A 17,275-nucleotide genomic window follows, 5' to 3' on the forward strand; every position below is an offset into this window, starting at 1 on the left:
GGCCACAATGTGCTGGTAATGCTTAGGTATTACACTAGAATTAATTTGAGATTCTGTATCATGAAGATATTCCACATGTGCTCAGTATCTGATTCATTAATTACTCAATCAGTCTAATGATTAATGATTACATTATCTACATGTTCTATTTCTTGAAGCACCTTTTGCTGTAATAGATAAGCACTACCACATAACAATACTTTCAGACTACGGTATCTTTTTCAATATCATTTGCTAAAATGAACTACACTGAAAGGTTAAATGAGCTGGGTATTCACAGCTTGAAAAAAAGTTTGATGGAAGACATGATAGCTGTCTTTAAATATATACAGAAGTTAGAGCATATAATATAATAAAGAAGGTAGAGTAGTCTTTTCTTCTTTATCTTCCCCCCCCCCCCGCTCCATTGGGAAGGCTTGGAGATAGCAGGTGGAAACTGCAAAGGAATAGATATTGGCTAATCTTAGGTGGAAAACCAAGCAGTAAAAGCTGTTTGGGAGAGGAACAGACTGGGAGGTGGTGAGCTGCTCTTGGCTGGAGGTATTTAAGCTGAGGCTGGACAGCTTCTGTTATGGATGCCTTAGTTTCAAGATGTCCCCCACTGAACAAAGTTGGACTATATGAGCACCCATAACCCTTCCATTTTTTAAAATAAGGTGTTATTTAACACACTCATACACATTCATACTAGCAATATTTTCATTCTGCAAAAGCTGCTCACACCATCCATTTTACTAAAACAGAATTCACTGGCACATAAACAACCATTAAGGTCTTACACAACCGATTCTGATAATGTTGGTAGGGGTTCTTCTTTGAATTCGCTTTCACTGGTGACAAAGCTGCCATGATAAGCGATGCCACCAATGATGAGATCTCCTTTCTGATGATACATATGAACTGGATGCTGTGGATAATGGACACTGCATTGAACAACGGAATCTGCACATCCTGTTTGAGGAAACAGGACCAGTAGCAAGATGACTAAAACTGCCATTCTAAGTACAAGGAAAAATATTCGATCTACATCCAAAATCTCCTACGTTCTTCAACTGAACAATTGTTACAGCACCTGCAACTAAAGCTGCCCAAACTGAACATTTTATGTTTCCCAGAGGCCTGAAGCTGTGGAGCTTTGCCTGTTCCCAGTCCCTCGCCCTACCTCTGAATTGTACTGGGTATATTTATGACATTCTTCATGCTCTTTGTTCTTTGTTTTGCTAGTGGCCACTGGGGAGGAAAATCTACAGGGATTTGAATGAACAACAGAATTATTTTCTGCCCTTTTGACAAGGTAACTGTGAAGTTAATTGCTACTTTTAAGGTGGGGGGTCCCTGTAGAATTAGGAAAGTTTGTCACACATTTTGAACTGAAATATTATTTCTTAACTAGCTAAGAAGGGATGGCAGAACTTGGAGTCACTGACAGTAAGATAGGGACATTGTATTCAATGCTTTATGATAAGCGTCCCCCATATGGCACTTGTGTATGCCAGTGTGCTATCGCAGCCCCAGAGCCAGAGCAGGGCTCGTGGAAGTTTGTATGGTGTAGGAGTTCAAAGGAAGAAGCCCAAAACACCTGAATGATCAGTTCTAATGCTTTATTGAAGAAAGATATTGGCTAACAGCAGCCTGCCACTTCCCCGTGCCCCAGCTCAAAGCACACAGGCATGGCCTTCACAGCAAGGAGATGGTTGTCCACATTCAAATGGAAGTGCATATATTCTTTATATAGCTCCTCTCTGGTCATTCAGCTGCTGCACAGCACTTAGCTAAGCCTAACTGTGCTTAACATATTATCCAGCACTGTCTTGTGGGTCGCTCTTTGCAGACTAACCAGAGATAAAGCAAAAATTACTCTATGATTTACAGCTGGTTTCAAACAGTGCCTTGTCAGACATAGCATCCCAGCTGTGGACTACTATTTTTCCATATGTTAAACAGGCACAAACATTGGCCAAATAAATCCCTTATTCTGGCAGGCTTCCTTTATTTCTTATTAAATGTTCCCTGTTGTTCAGCTCAGGCCGCAACACAATAATGTAGCATTTTGGGGCAAAAATGAAAGTCAGAAGTCCAGCACTAGAGGCTAAGATAGAGAAGATCTCCACAGCTACCATATATTTTCCCTTGGTACTGAGGTAGCTTGGAAAGAAAGATATCCAAACACTACAAAAGACCAGCATACTGAAAGTGATGAACTTGGCTTCATTGAAACTGTCAGGTAACTTCCTGGCAAGGAAAGCCACAGTGAAGCTGACAAGAGCCAGGAAGCCCATGTAACCCAGGACACAGTAAAACATAGTCACAGATCCCACATTACATTCTAGTACAACTTCCTTAGCCATTGAGTGCATATCAGCATCAGGGAATGGGGGTGAGGATCCCAGCCAAGCAGTACAGATACCTATTTGAATAAGGGAACAGGAAACCACAATGGAATTGGTCATTCTCTTCCCCACCCACTTCCTCATCCTGGATCCTGGTTTGGTGGCCATGAAAGCCAGAACCACTGTGAAAGTTTTTGCCAGTATACAAGAAATAGCCACTGAGAAGATGATGCCAAAAGCAGTCTGTTGAAGGAGACAGAATACGCTTTCAGGTCGGCCGATGAACAGCAGTGCAGAAAGGAAGCAGAGCAGGAGCGAGATGAGAAGAGTGTAGGTGAGGTCCCGGTTGTTGGCTTTGACAATGGGTGTGTTGTGATGCTTCAAAAATGTTCCCAGGACCAGAGCTGTGATGAAAGAAAAAGAAAGGGCAAAACAGGCTAAAATGATCCCCAAAGGTTCTCCATAAGTCAAGAAGCTTATATCCTTGGGAATACACATATCCCGATTATTGTTTGGATATTCTTCTTCTGAACATTGATTGCAGTCATTCATATCTTTAAAAAGAAAATATGTATTGTGATATTTGTTTGGAATATTCATGGTAATGCATTTTTTTGGAGGTTTTATGTCTGGTTTAATAAAAATTTATTTAAAGCTTGGGACCATAAATGTTATCTGTAAGGAACGGTTTGTGTTAGAATTCTCTTAATGAAAATGATGGCTAGAAGGTATGCCTAATTCAACTGCTGCTTAATAAGAATTTAAATTTTGTGTCTTCCAGGTCAAAAACTAACATTCTAACCACTACACTAAGATAGCTTTAATTTCCATCTTATCAAAATGCTCAAATTTTCACATGTACATAAACTGATAGAGTACCATTTTTAGAGATTCACCTCTAGTGGGGCATCGACTTTCTTAAGTTTCCAGAACTGTATATATGTATGTGAAATAGGTAGATGATGAAATATTAAAAAATTAAATAGTCCTGGAGCCCTGTGATAAGAAAGGACTGGACTCCGTGTTGCACAACAATTGTAGGATCCAAGCATTCTTCAAAAACTCAGCTACATTGTTGTCATTGATATGATTGTGTTCTGGATTTGGCTGAGGTTCAAGTACTGAGCCAAATTGGGCACTTTGAGAGGGATTTGGGCCTTGGGCAAGTTAGGTTGAAAGATGTTGCCTGATTCTGATATTGCCTGACACTCCTGCCTGCCTGATGCCCTGCAGAAGTGATAGTTCTGCTCACCAGCTGTTGAGGGCATGCATTGATTCTGTGGGGTGTGGGAGCTGCTTGCAAAGGGAGCTGCTGCCTGCAGGAAAGGCACTGGTGCAGGTCCAGATTAAAACAACAGAAGGTCCTGGGCTAAGAGACCTTGGGAGGCCCAAACTTAATTGCATTTGATCATGATAAACAAATCCTCCTTTTTTATCTACTCATTGAAGTAGTCAAAATTAAAAATTTTAAAATAGTCCAGTAGCACCTTAGAGATCAACTAAGCTTTTTCTAGGAATAAGCTTTCATGTGCATGCACATGAAAGCTTATACCAAGAACAAACTTAGTTGGTTTGTTCTAGGTATAAGAACAATTTGGGCCAGCATGGCTAAGCTACTACCGGCAAATGGAGGATCATGATGAGTGCCAGAGCACATGGAAATGCCATTTACCTTCCCACTTCAGCAGGACCAGTTTATCTACTTGCACTGGTATGCTTTTGAACTGCTAGGTTGGCAGAAGCTGGGACAGAGCAATGGGCGCTCACCCCATTGTGCAGATTCGAACTGCCAACCTTCCGATCAACAAGCTCCAGAAGCTCGGTGGTTTAGATCACAGAGCTACCCGTGTCCCTTACAATATCTACAAAGTCAGAACACTTTATTTTGAAGCTCTTTTGGGTGCAAATTTACCAATTATATCTTTTAAAACCAGAAAGTTGTGGTTTAAGAATGCTTAGATCAGACAACCAATCTTGGGACATCGTTGACTGTAAATCATTCTTTATCCTTTTTAGTCAAAAAATGATCTTTTGCAAGTAGAGGTTGTAGCCATTAAACACAGGAAGCCTGTGAAAATTGTTTCCACATTTGGAAAAGCTGTCTGAATTCCACATTTGGAAAAGCTGGCTGAAATTTTCCTTTTCAGTGTGAGTTTGTTTGACATACAGGTGGCAGTGCAAAAGTTCATTGGCTAGATTAAGGTCAACATCCTTTGTAAACTCTTGAATCAACGTCTCAACTCCACTGTGAATCTTTTCCTTGGTTGCTAGTAGGTTCACCAAAAATGTCTAGGTCTCCCTAAACTTGTCTCTTGGAGAAAGTTTGTCTGAGGTTGTGAATACTGTCCCATCATTGTTGCACCTCCCTCTGTACTCTCTGCCTTCTTTTGACAGTTTTGTACTCAACATTCAGCAGAATGAATTTTGCTTGCTGTTCAATTTCATCAAATTAGTCTGAGTGAAAATTAGCCTGCAATGGTGGGCTGTAGATTTTTGCAGCTGTGCTCAATGGAATTTGCTAACTTTATGAAATTGGACTAGCATAAGGGGTCCAAAGGTAAAACACGACAACAAATTCAGTAAGTGAGGCCCAGGGCTGCAGCCCACTCAACCCATGCATAAATCTAGCACAGGATAGATGACTCTGTGCAAGAACTGTTTGGCAGAGGTATTGAGCGGTTTCCTTCAGAGCTTGTGCAGCAGTATCTGTGGGATTGATGCCACCACCCAGAAGCTGTTGCACAAAGTCATCAATCTTGCATGGTGTAGGGTTCTCCTTTACAAGCAGCTTCCCTGCAGATAAGCCCCTTGTGAAGGATTGCACTGCAAAATTGACTGCCTCTGCTCCTGTTTGGGAGGGCAGAAGGCACCTCCTTTTCCTCCTCTCCACCTGCTGTAGGTTTAATTAAACATTAGTCCCTCACCAAACTAATTTGGGATGGATCCTGTGATACTTGAGTTGCCCCAGAGTAGACCATCCTGATTGGGATCCCTGATTGGACCCAAAGGGCAGATTAGGGGTGTTGGGGTTCACAGCCATCGTAATTAAGGATCAACTTAATAAAAGCATAAGTAAGTCTGGAAGAAAAGCACACACCTTTCCTATGGCTTTTTTAGTCTGGCAGTAACCACAGATGAAAATGAGAAAACTATGTTTGAGACATCAGTGTGTGGGTAATGAGCACTCACACTTTACACTGTGAGTGCCCTTTGTGGGATTGCGCTTGGTACTACAGTTCCCAGGGAGTTTACTGGCAAACAGGGGCTGGCTTGCCTCTCAGTGTTAATTTTGGAGATTCATGCCCAGCCTCTGTAATCAAGTTTCTTGCTGGGAGGTGGGGCCAGGCCCATTTATAAACAGGGGGTGGAGCCAACAATAGCCAGGCAGTCAGCTCTGGAGATTCACCCTCCCTTAGTTTAATGTTTTCTTGTTTGCAGGTTAACTTTTTCTTCCTGCTTAGTGGGTGCTGCTATGGTCTTTGACTGGTTGCTGTTGAAGGACCTGCAAGAAATTTTCCTGCATTGGCAGGTTTTGTCTTCCCTTTAGCAATTTCTCACAACTTTGCGAGTTATGGCCTTGGGTGGAATCCTTTAGTAATTTCTTCCCTATATGGGGGGGGCACACATGAAGTGGTAACTCACCCCCCTGCGGCAGCGATTCCAGGGTCCCCCTCTTAAAGGGGTTATATATATATGGATGTCACTGGCCGTACACTGAAAGGTCGTCAGTGAACTACCCTGCGTGCAGGGATATGGGCTTGGCTGCCTGCTACACTTATGTCTCACAGTGCACCCCATATCCCATTTACCCTGATGAGCCCCAGTTCCACACGGCTGGGGGTTGGGAGGGAGACACGCCCAAGGCCTAAGCCAAGGTCTTCCTACATTTGGAAATTTAATAAACTTGTGGCCTAATTTTAATTCCATATAACGTTGTCAGAGTCTTTATTCCTTCCTTATGGTCCCTGGGGGCTGGGGCTGGGGCTGTCGCTGCCTGGTCATGCAAAGCTCAATCTTACCCCTGAAAGTTATCCTTTCTGCTATGTTATCACCAGAACTGCCCATCACTACTCAGAAGCTATTGTACTTTATTAGCAGAACCTGCTTTGAATAATTTGAGGCAAATGATCACATACGCCTGATTGTTTTTTCTTCAGCAGCTCGCTCCAAGCCACACTTAACAAACATTTCAATTGTTCACCTTTGAAAATTGAAGTAATCCTGATAGAGTCCTAAATTTACAGGCACATTCCTCTGTCTTTCAGGTAGATCCCTTCTATTTTGCAACACTGTACAACATACACATAATACTTACCCTCCTGATCTGAAATCTTCCCTTCTGGACAGGGGATGCAATCATAACAGCAAAATGGCTCTCCCTCTTTCAATTTCTTCCTAAAGCCGGGGTGACACCTCTCATTACATAAAGAAAGAGGCTGCAACTAAAGCACAAGTGAGAGAGCACAATAATAATGCTGAGAACAGTGAGTTAAGAAAAAGACCCCAAAATATTCTGATTGTCCTAAATTATACAGTGGAACCTTGGTTTTTGAATTTAATCCATTCCGGAAATCCATTTGACTTCTGAAAGTTTTAAAAACTGAGGATCAAAGGGCTGTCAGCAAGTTCAATTAATAAGAAAAAAAGAAAAATGCTGCTCAGAAGCCGTTTGATTTCTGAGGCGCGTTCGAAAAATGGAAGCATTCACTTCTGGGATTTCAGTGTTTGGCTTCCGAAACATTCGGCAACCAAGAAGTTCGAAAACCAAGGTTTGACTGTATCTCCTTTCAGTAATGCATGGTGTGTGTGTGTGTGTGTGTGTGTGTGTGTGTGTGTATGAATGACATTACCTGCATATTGATTCCCTATGTTACTTCCTGTATGTTCTTTTATTCAATAAATAATTCAAAATTTATAAATATTTTGTTTTCACACACAAACATATTTTATTCAGATATTTGACATGCACTAAATATAACATTTCTGCTTGAACTGAACATTGCCAGTAGAGCATGACTGAATGTAAAACGACTTAAATTAGAATCTTATGTATATTTAAACCAATAGAGATATGATTAAATTCTATATACAATTTTCTTTGAACCTTTTCTCCATGATTAAAGGCAAGAATATAGAAAGATTTGTTTATTTGTTTATTTGTTTGATCTCGCTATAGCCCAACTTTCTCCCAGTTTGGAATTCAAGATTCCTAATTGTGGAATAATAGCCACTTGTGGAATCCCATTTTCCCAACAGTTCATCAATTGTGCATTCTCAGTGTAATCCCCTGCCTCCAGAATTTATAGTTTTCATACTGTCTGACAAAAATTATTTTACACATCAGGGCAGAGCATCAGTATTTATTCAAAACTGGATGTCTTTTCAAATTGCTGACAGTTGGATCCTACCTGGTTAAACGTGCTGTACCATGTTATCTCATCTGCACTGATGGTGAATACTTTGTTGGGGTCCACCCTTCCAACTTTCACTCTGTGGAATGATTGGTTTGAAGAAACAATCCAGTTGATTATATCAAATCCAGCCACTAACTCCCCAAACTCATCAAAGAAAATCTTGTCCCCGCCGCTGTTGTTAAAAGAGACATTTCTGAGAAAGTGATGTAACTAGGTTGAATAGCAAAAATCAATAGTTTAGAAAAGGCTGAAGTTAGAAGTTAAGGTCTAATGTCTAGGGTTTTTAATGTCTGAGAGAAGACTACAGAAAGACAGGAATTCAATCAATGCACCAAAGTTTTAACAGAATTGACACCTTTATTTTACTGATAAAAAAACTAGGGATAAAAGAGGAATCCTTTAATAGCAAACATATTTCCTCCTGTCCACCTGTTCAAACCCTATCATAGTTATTCCTGTGAAAGCTTTTGTCCTTAAGTCTCTGCTGTGGCTAACAATCTCCTTTCCCTTCCTCCACCACAACAAACACTCTGTGAGGTGAAAACAAAAAAAATTCCTTCCAGTAGCACCTTAAAGACCAACTAAGTCAGTTCTTGGTATGAGCTTTCGTGTGCATGCACACGAAAGCTCATACCAAGAACTGACTTAGTTGGTCTTTAAGGTGCTACTAGAAGGAATTTTTTTTTGTTTTGACTATGGCAGACCAACACGGCTACCTATCTGTAACTGGATCTGTGAGGTGAGTGAGACTGAGAGACTTCAGAGAAGTGTGACTAGCCTAAGGTCACCCAGCAGCTGCATGTGGAGGAGCGGAGACGCGAACCTGGTTCAACAGATTATGAGTCCACCGCTCATGAAGAAAGCACAAGCTAGACCAATGCTTGCCAATTTGGTATTCACTTCCAGATACTGTTCGACTACAGCTCTCAGCACCCCAGATAGTATTGTCAATAGTCATGGATGATAGGATTTGCAATCCAACAATGTATGAAGGGCATCATGTTTACTACCCATGAGCAAGACGGTATCTCATTATGAGGCCCAAAAAGTGTGATACACACAACCCAGGAAGATAAAAGCTACATACCTCACATTAATATACCCAGAAATAATAGAATACCCTACACTGATCAGCAAAAGTGTAAAAGTGTACATTGTTTATACACTTAATTACACTGACAAAAAAGAGTGAATCAGAGTAGACTGATAGGCTATTATTTCAACACTAGTTAATTGAATATGAAGAAAGATTGAAAGATGAGCACTGGAAGAGTTGTGGGGAGTTAGTTTTATTATACAGATTGTGGCATACTGTACCATGGTTGTGCCTCTCTGCCACTTGAACATGTTGAGTCCGTTACCTGCCACAACTGTTGATTTTGCCATTTCAGTCCCTCTCTATTTTCCATCGCTCTGTGTTTGAGTCTAGATGACAGTGTGTGATGTAAAGCATGAGCAGCAGCATAAACAGCATTGTAGATGCTGTAGCTGTGGCCAGACATGCTGGTTTCAAAAAATGTTGCTGAAAGGCTGTCCAGTTTCTCGCCCCCAGTGCAAATATCCCCCTCCACATTTTCCACATCTGGATTTGGGAATACACAGCCAAAGGCCCCTTGCCAGAAGTCCCTGATAAAACCATTTGCTTTTGCACTGGAAGGACTTTGGCTCTCAGCAAATGATTTGAATTTTGGTAAGTCATTGGAGTGGATTGTGAAGGACAGGACACCATGGAATATTTGGGTATCCCAATCCCTTTGATAGACATGTGAAGTGAGCTCCATTTCAGCTGTTGTTATCCACACTATTCCTTTTGGTAGACTTGGTGGATGTTGTGCAAAATATGGAAGCCATCTCAAAAAAAACATGGAAATAGATTCTCCATTAAAAACAACCACATTGGCTGTACTATTCCTGACTTCATTATGTATCTTTGCCCCCTCTTCAAGTATTTCTTTAATTTCATCAATAGAAGTCAACATAGGGACTCTTTGTATGAAGGAAAAGCAAACTCCACTATGGGAAAACATTGGTGATACAGTTTGTAAAAATCTTTCACCACTTTCATCATTCATTATAAAGACTCCAATCCATGTCCACCTGAAATGTAGTAGCAAAGAGAGAATCCCTGCATATTGAAGGGTTTCCTTAGGGACCATCTGGTAGAAGGAAAGGCCTAGACTTTTATCATTCATCAGTGGAATGGAGCCATAGATGAGCTGGAGAGAGAATGGGGAGGGGGAAAATGAAAATAGCGTACTTTATATTGCAATTTGGTGGATTCAAAATAGTGCCTATAGTATGGAATGCAGGGCTGTCCGCCCCTACTGATGGATGCTACCTCTCAGAAAAATAGGAAGTGGGCCAATGTTGTGGATTTCTCCCTCCCCTCACAAGCACGCTTGTGGATTGAGGCGACTAAAGGAGCAGAAAGAATTATGAATGATTGTCATATTCCCTGTCCCACTCATTGATACCAAACATACATTATATTGGCAATGTTTACAACATTATTGTAAGTAAACTGAACTTACTTATTTCCCTTCTCTTGATAAGGAGTTGGGGCTGAAAGATTCTAGACTGATACATGGCTGACCTACAGGTCCATGACTAAGGGAAGAAAGCACTGAGGACTTCTTAGCTCAAGATTTTTATTTTGTAATTATACTACACCAACATATTTTCAGAATAAAGCAAAAGCAATTTCAGAGTGCTTATGCTTTCTGTGTACAGATGTGTAAATGGGGAATACAGTACATAATGTGAATATTCCCTTCAATCTAACTTACAATTTTTCTTCTTTATAAGTGAACAATAAGCAGCAGTTTTATCTCTCTCTCTCTGTCTCTAAATTAAAAAACAACCATATAAGTAAAACAAAACAAACATCAGTAACAAGAGTATCATAAAAGAATATAAGTAACAGCCAACTAGTAAAAGTATTATTCAAAAATATAAAAATATAAAAAGTGAAGGGATACACTGATGTCTTTGAATTACACTGTAGAAAATGTGTAGGATTCAAGAAAGTGTGAATTAAACTCCCATAACACACACACACTTTTTGCAAAGGGGACACACAGAATAGAGTGGTGGGGAAACCTGTCCTACCTGTGGAACCTTATAGATATTCAGTAGAGTTGCCATATTCATGGAAATTTCAGAATCCAGTCCCCCAACAACTGCTATCAGATTTTTCAGTTTATCACAAATGTAGTTTGGGATAAATCTCTCCAGTGTTGATAGAAGCAGCATTGTGGCCTGATAGGTCCTCCTGGCATTGTTATAGCTGTCATAAATGTGGAAGCCCAAAGTGATATTGGGTAACATCTGAGGATTTTCATTGATCTCCTTTACTGCAAAGTCCAAGGCCACAATGTGCTGGTAATGCTTAGGTATTACACTAGAATTAATTTGAGATTCTGTATCATGAAGATATTCCACATGTGCTCAGTATCTGATTCATTAATGACTCAGTCTATCAATTAATGATTACATTATCTACATGTTATATTTCTTGAAGCACCATTTACAGAAAGTGGAGCAGTCTTTTATTTTTGCTTCCTCCAGTGGGAAGGCTTAGAGCAGGGTTGTCCAAACTTTGATGAAGTGAACCTGCGTGAGGGCTGACCAGAGCTGTTGACCTTTTTTTAGGATTGAGCTTGTTTTAGGATTTTAACCCAGGAAATAAAGTGCCGGATTTAACAAACCAACAGGCCAGATTAGGCCCCTGAGCCGGATTTGGCCGCGCCTGGTTTAGTGCTGGCAGGTGGAAACTGCAAAGGAGTAGATATTGGCTAATCTTAGGGGGGAAACCAAGCAGTAAAAGCTGTTTGGGAGAGGAACAGACTGGGAGGTGGTGAGCTGCTCTTGGCTGGAGTTATTTAGGCTGAAGCTGGACAGCTTCTGTTATGGATGCCTTAGTTTCAAGATGTCCTCCACTGAATAAAATTGGACTATACAAGCACCCATAACCCTTCCATTTTTTAAAATAAGGTGTTATTTAACACACTCACACACATTCATACTAGCAACATTTTCATTCTGCAAAAGCTGCTCACAACATTCACTTTACTAAAACAGAATTCACTGGCACATAAACAACCATTAAGGTCTTACACAACCGATTCTGATAATGTTGGTAGGGGTTCTTCTTTGAATTCGCTTTCACTGGTGACAAAGCTGCTATGATAAGCGATGCCACCAATGATGAGATCTCCTTTCTGATGATACATGTGAACTGGATGCTGTGGATAATGGACACTGCATTGAACAACGGAATCTGCACATCCTGTTTGAGGAAACAGGACCAGTAGCAAGATGACTAAAACTGCCATTCTAAGTACAAGGAAAAATATTCCATCTACATCCAAAATCTCCTACGTTCTTCAACAGAACAATCGTTACAGCACCTGCAACTAAAACTGCCTGAATTGAACATTTTATGTTTCCCAGAGGCCTGAAGCTGTGGAGCTTTGCCTGTTCCCAGTCCCTCGCCCTACCTCTGAATTATACTGGGTATATTTATGACATTCTTCATGGTCTTTGTTCTTTGTTTTGCTAGTGGCCACCAAAAATCCACAGGGATTTGATTAAACAACAGAATTAATTTCTGTTCTTCTGACAAGATAATTCTGAAGTTAATTGCTAAGTATAAGATGGGAAGTCCCTGTAGAACTAAGACAGGTTGTTTGTCACACTTTTTGAACTGAAATATTTCATTCTTAGCTAAGAAGGGATGGCAGATCTTGGAGTCAAAAACAGAAAGATAGGGACATTTTATTCTCTACTTTATGACAGTTACCAACATGGCACTTGTGCATGTGAGTGTGGCCACAGTGAGTGTGGTTACACCTTTTGCGTAAATATCCCCTCAAAAATCCACAATAATGAGAGGCTGAAGAAAGATATTGTGAAATGCAAAGAGTGAATACATACACGTTTTAAATTTTAGATATATCTTAGTTTGTTTTTCCAAGATATTTTTTCCAAATTAGAAAAATCAGGAGACCTGTACAAATATTTATGCAGTGTAGCTGCTGAGAGGGAAATGGCTCAGTGCTCTGCTGTCTAGATTTGAAGCTATCGCAGACGATGCATATACACAAACCTTTCAGGCTTTATGTCTTATTAAATGTCCCCTGCTGCTTAGCTCAGGCCACAACAAAGCCCATGTAGCCCAGCATACAATAAAACATAGTCACAGATCCCTCCATACATTCTAGTACAATTTCTTGAACTACTGAGTTCATGTCAATATCTGAGAATGAGGTAAGGATGCCAGCCACATGGTACAAATGCATGTGTGAATAAAGGTGCAGGAAACAACAATGATCAGTCTCTCCCCCACCTACTTCTTTATCCTGAATCCTGGCTTGACGGCCATGAAAGCCAAAGCCACTCTGATGGTTGTTGCCAGCACACAAGTAAGAGTCACTGAGAAGATGATACAAAAAGCAATCTGTCAGAGGAGGCAAACAACTTTTACAGGCCATCTGATGAATAGCAACGCAGAAAGGAAGGAAAGCAGGAAGGAGAGGAGGATAGTGTAGGTGAGGTATTAGTTGTTTGCTTTGACAATGGGTGTGTGGTGGTGCTTCAAAATGTTTGCAGGACTAAGGATGCGATCAAAGAAAAGGAAACAGCAGAAGAGGCTAAACTGATTCCCAAGGGTTCTTCAAAGGACAAGAAGCTAATTTCTTGGGAATACACATATATTGATTATTTTGTGGATATTCTTCTTCTGAGCATATGTTACAGTCATTCATATCTGAAAAACAAAATAGGTGGTCTTAATATATTTTTTAAAAACTCCACATATTGTGTAGAACTTGTGTTTATAGCAATTATATTTTAATGGGGGTTATATGGGATGTTAAGGCATGGATAACACCTCTGGTGGGGGACATGTCATGCTCCTTCCTTCTGGGGTAGTTTGTCCAACTGTGGTCCCCACTCTGTACTCAGGAATCATTTGTGACTCCTAGAAACATGTGACTCCTAGAAACATGTCCTAGATAATGTTGGTGCATAAAAAGTAGTTTGGCTGCGTCTTACATTGGAGCTGTGGTGTATGAGTGTGTGCACATGCATGCACAGTTCTGGATAGTAACAAGGATTTTTAATCTCATGGCATGTATCCCACATCAGCAGTCAGAATAATAGGATTAATAGTTTAGAGAACACACCATTCAAGGTCTTTATTATCTCTGACAAGTAAAATCAGAACACCAAGATAAAACACAGGTCTTCAAGATTATTATTACTATTTTTTGAATTTATATACCGCCTTATACCTGGAGGTATAGGATGCTTGATCACACTTTGTTCCAGTCAGCGTGTGCAGTCATCATTCGTGATCAATTCCGGTGTGATGCGATATCTGTGTAAAGACAGAAGCCGGTTTATTGAGCTTCTGGAGCTCAATAATCAGGCTTCTGTCTTTACACAGATGTCGTGTCGCACCAGAATCAATCACGAATGATGACTGCTCCGTATTTCATACTCTCATCGCAGGATCATGCGATCCTCTGTTTACATTACATAACATAACACTGTAAGTGTGGGAACAGAAACTCTGACTTCCATTCCCACACTTACAGTGTTATGGAATGTAATCAGAGGTTCACATGATCCTGCGATGAGAGAATGAAATACTGACATCATGCAAGTTGGTTCTGTCCTGCTTCATGATCAGCTCTTGCCCCCAGACCTCAGTGTTTCTTTCGAAGGGTGGGTGTTTTCAGCTGACTTCATAACATTAAAAAAAAACCATCCTAAGGGGTCCAAAAGGGCTACAGGAAAGAAAGTAATGCAACCCTCAAGTAAATGGGGAGTTGCCTGAACAATAAATGCAGGGGCAGGATACATATATTCCCCCCTCCCTTTTCGACTGCAAAATCTTAATTAAATTCTCCAAATAAAATTTAAATGTTCAGAGAATGTGGGAGGCTATGGGAAAAAGTATATAGTTCAACATTTTTTTATAAATAAAAGACTAACAAACAAGCAAAATAAAGTACATTGAAGGCACTCAGATTCCTTAGGTCTTATTTCTTATTAGATGTTCCCTGTTATTTAGTTCAGGCCGCAACACAATAATATAGCATTTGGGGGCAAAGATGAATCCCAGGAGTCCAGCACCAGAGGCTAAGATAGAAAAGATCTCCACTGCAACCATGTATTTCCCCCTGGTACTGAGGTAGGAGGGAATAAAGGACAGCCAAACACTGCAAAAGACCAACATGCTGAAAGTGATAAACTTGGCTTCATTGAAACTGTCAGGTAACCTCCTGGCAAGGAAAGCCACAGTGAAGCTGACAAGAGCCAGGAAGCCCATGTAGCCCAGGACACAGTAAAACATAGTCACAGATCCCTCATTGCATTCCAGTACAATTTCTTGAACCATTGAGTTCATGTCAACATCTGGGAATGGGGGTGAGGATGCTAACCACACAGTACAGATGCCTCCTTGAATAAAAGAACAGGAAACCACAATGGCAATAGACAGTCTCTTCCCCACCCACTTCCTCATCTTGGATCCCGGCTTGGTGGCCATGAAAGCTAAAACCACTGTCATGGTTTTTGCCAACACGCAAGAAACAGCCACTGAAAAGATGGTGCCAAAAGCAGTTTGTCGGAAGAGGCATGTCACCTTCTCAGGCTTTCCCATGAATAGCAATGCACAAAGGAAGCAGAAGAGAAGGGCAATGAGGAGAGTGTAGGTGAGGTCCTGATTGTTGGCTTTGACAATGGGTGTGTGGTGGTGCTTCAAAAATGTTCCCAGAACCAAAGCTGTGATGAAGGAAAAAGCAAAAGCACTGCAGGCTAAACTGATGCCCAGAGGTTCTTCATAGGATAAAAAGGTTATTTCCTTGGGAATACACATATCCTGATTACTATTTGGACATTTTTCTTCTGAGCATATATTACACTCATTCATGTCTGAAAAAGAAAATATTTGATATTAATCAGGGAGAGTGAACTCATATTCTGTAGAAATTATGTCTATCTGAACTAGGTTTTAATTGTTATTATTTAATATGCAATGGTTTTTGCATTCTAATGAACAACATATTAAAATTGATTATGAATTTTTCCTGTCTTGTCTGGTGAATGCCCTATTAAGTGGTGTGTGTGGAGTTTTAACCGACATCTGCGAGGAACATTGTGTGTTAGAATACTATAATCTGTAAGCAAAATAAGGCTAGGAGTTATGGCTATTTTGTGTAGTGTTGGAAGGATTTTTTAAACCTTGGTGTAACAGATAAAAACCTCACATTTTAACTTCTAAACTAGATAGATATTATTTTCATTTTATTAAAATACAAAGCATAGTAATTTTGAAAGTCCTCTCCTGGAACAAAAAGTTGCAATCCCTGTTAATAGATAAAAATATAGAGCAAAAACTCTAAACTTTATTTTTTTTTTAATTTCCAATTATTTTTGTTTGTGCTGTTCTATTTAGGTTGGTCATGTATTCTCTCAATTTTTCATTTATTCCTTCTATTTCTCTAAATTTCCATTTATATCATGTAAATGTATCTGTATCAGTGTGTGTTGTGTCAGATCGATAGACTGTAGAGTCTACCTATCATAAAGAATCGGTCTCCTGCTTTTGCAACAATTGAAGGATCTAAACCATGTTCAAATATATAAAAGGATGTCACATAGAGGAGGGAGAAAGGTTGTTTTCTGCTGCTCCAGAGAAGCGGACACGGAGCAATGGTTACAAACTACAAAAAAAAAAGATTCCACCTAAACATTAGGAAGAACTTCCTGGCCGTAAGAGCTGTTCAACAGTGGAATCTGCTGCCAAGGAGTGTGGTGGAGTCTCCTTCTTTGGAGGTCTTTAAGCAAAGGCTTGACAACCATATGTCAGGAGTGCTCTGATGGTGTTTCCTGCTTGGCAGGGGGTTGGACTCGATGGCCCTTGTGGTCTCTTCCAACTCTATGATTCTATGATTCTAAACACTCTTCAAAGACTGGACCAAGTTAAGTTCATTCCTAAAACTTTTTCTTTCAGGCTTATTGCCATTGATGATAAGTCAGAAAATCATTTTCTCTCTCTCTCTCTCTCTCTCTCTCTCTCTCTCTCTCTCTGTGTGTGTGTGTGTGTGTGTGTTTGTTTGAAGCTTGATCATACATTTGGAAGTTATCTTCTCTGACAAACTGTTTATCTATTATCTAGTTACTGTACAAAAGCCACTGTACTTAATACCCAACATATTTCCCTGACAAGGACTCTGAGGCAAATAATCACAGACACAAACTAGTTTCTTCTTCAGCAACTACCTACAGGCTTAATAAACATTTCAATCACATGCTAAAACTGGTATATAGCCGTTAATTTGTAGGCACATTCCTATGAATTCCAGCTAAAGCCATTCACTTTTAAACTGTGCAGTTTGTGCAGAATACTCACCATCCTGAGCCGAAATCTTCCCTTCTGGACATGGGATGCAATCATAACAGCAAAATGGCTCCCCATCTTTCACTCTTTTCCTAGTTCCGGGATGGCACCGCTCAGTACAT

The sequence above is a fragment of the Podarcis erhardii genome, assembly GCF_964252035.2.
Source record: "Podarcis erhardii genome assembly, chromosome: 13".
NCBI classification, from domain to species: domain Eukaryota; kingdom Metazoa; phylum Chordata; class Lepidosauria; order Squamata; family Lacertidae; genus Podarcis; species Podarcis erhardii.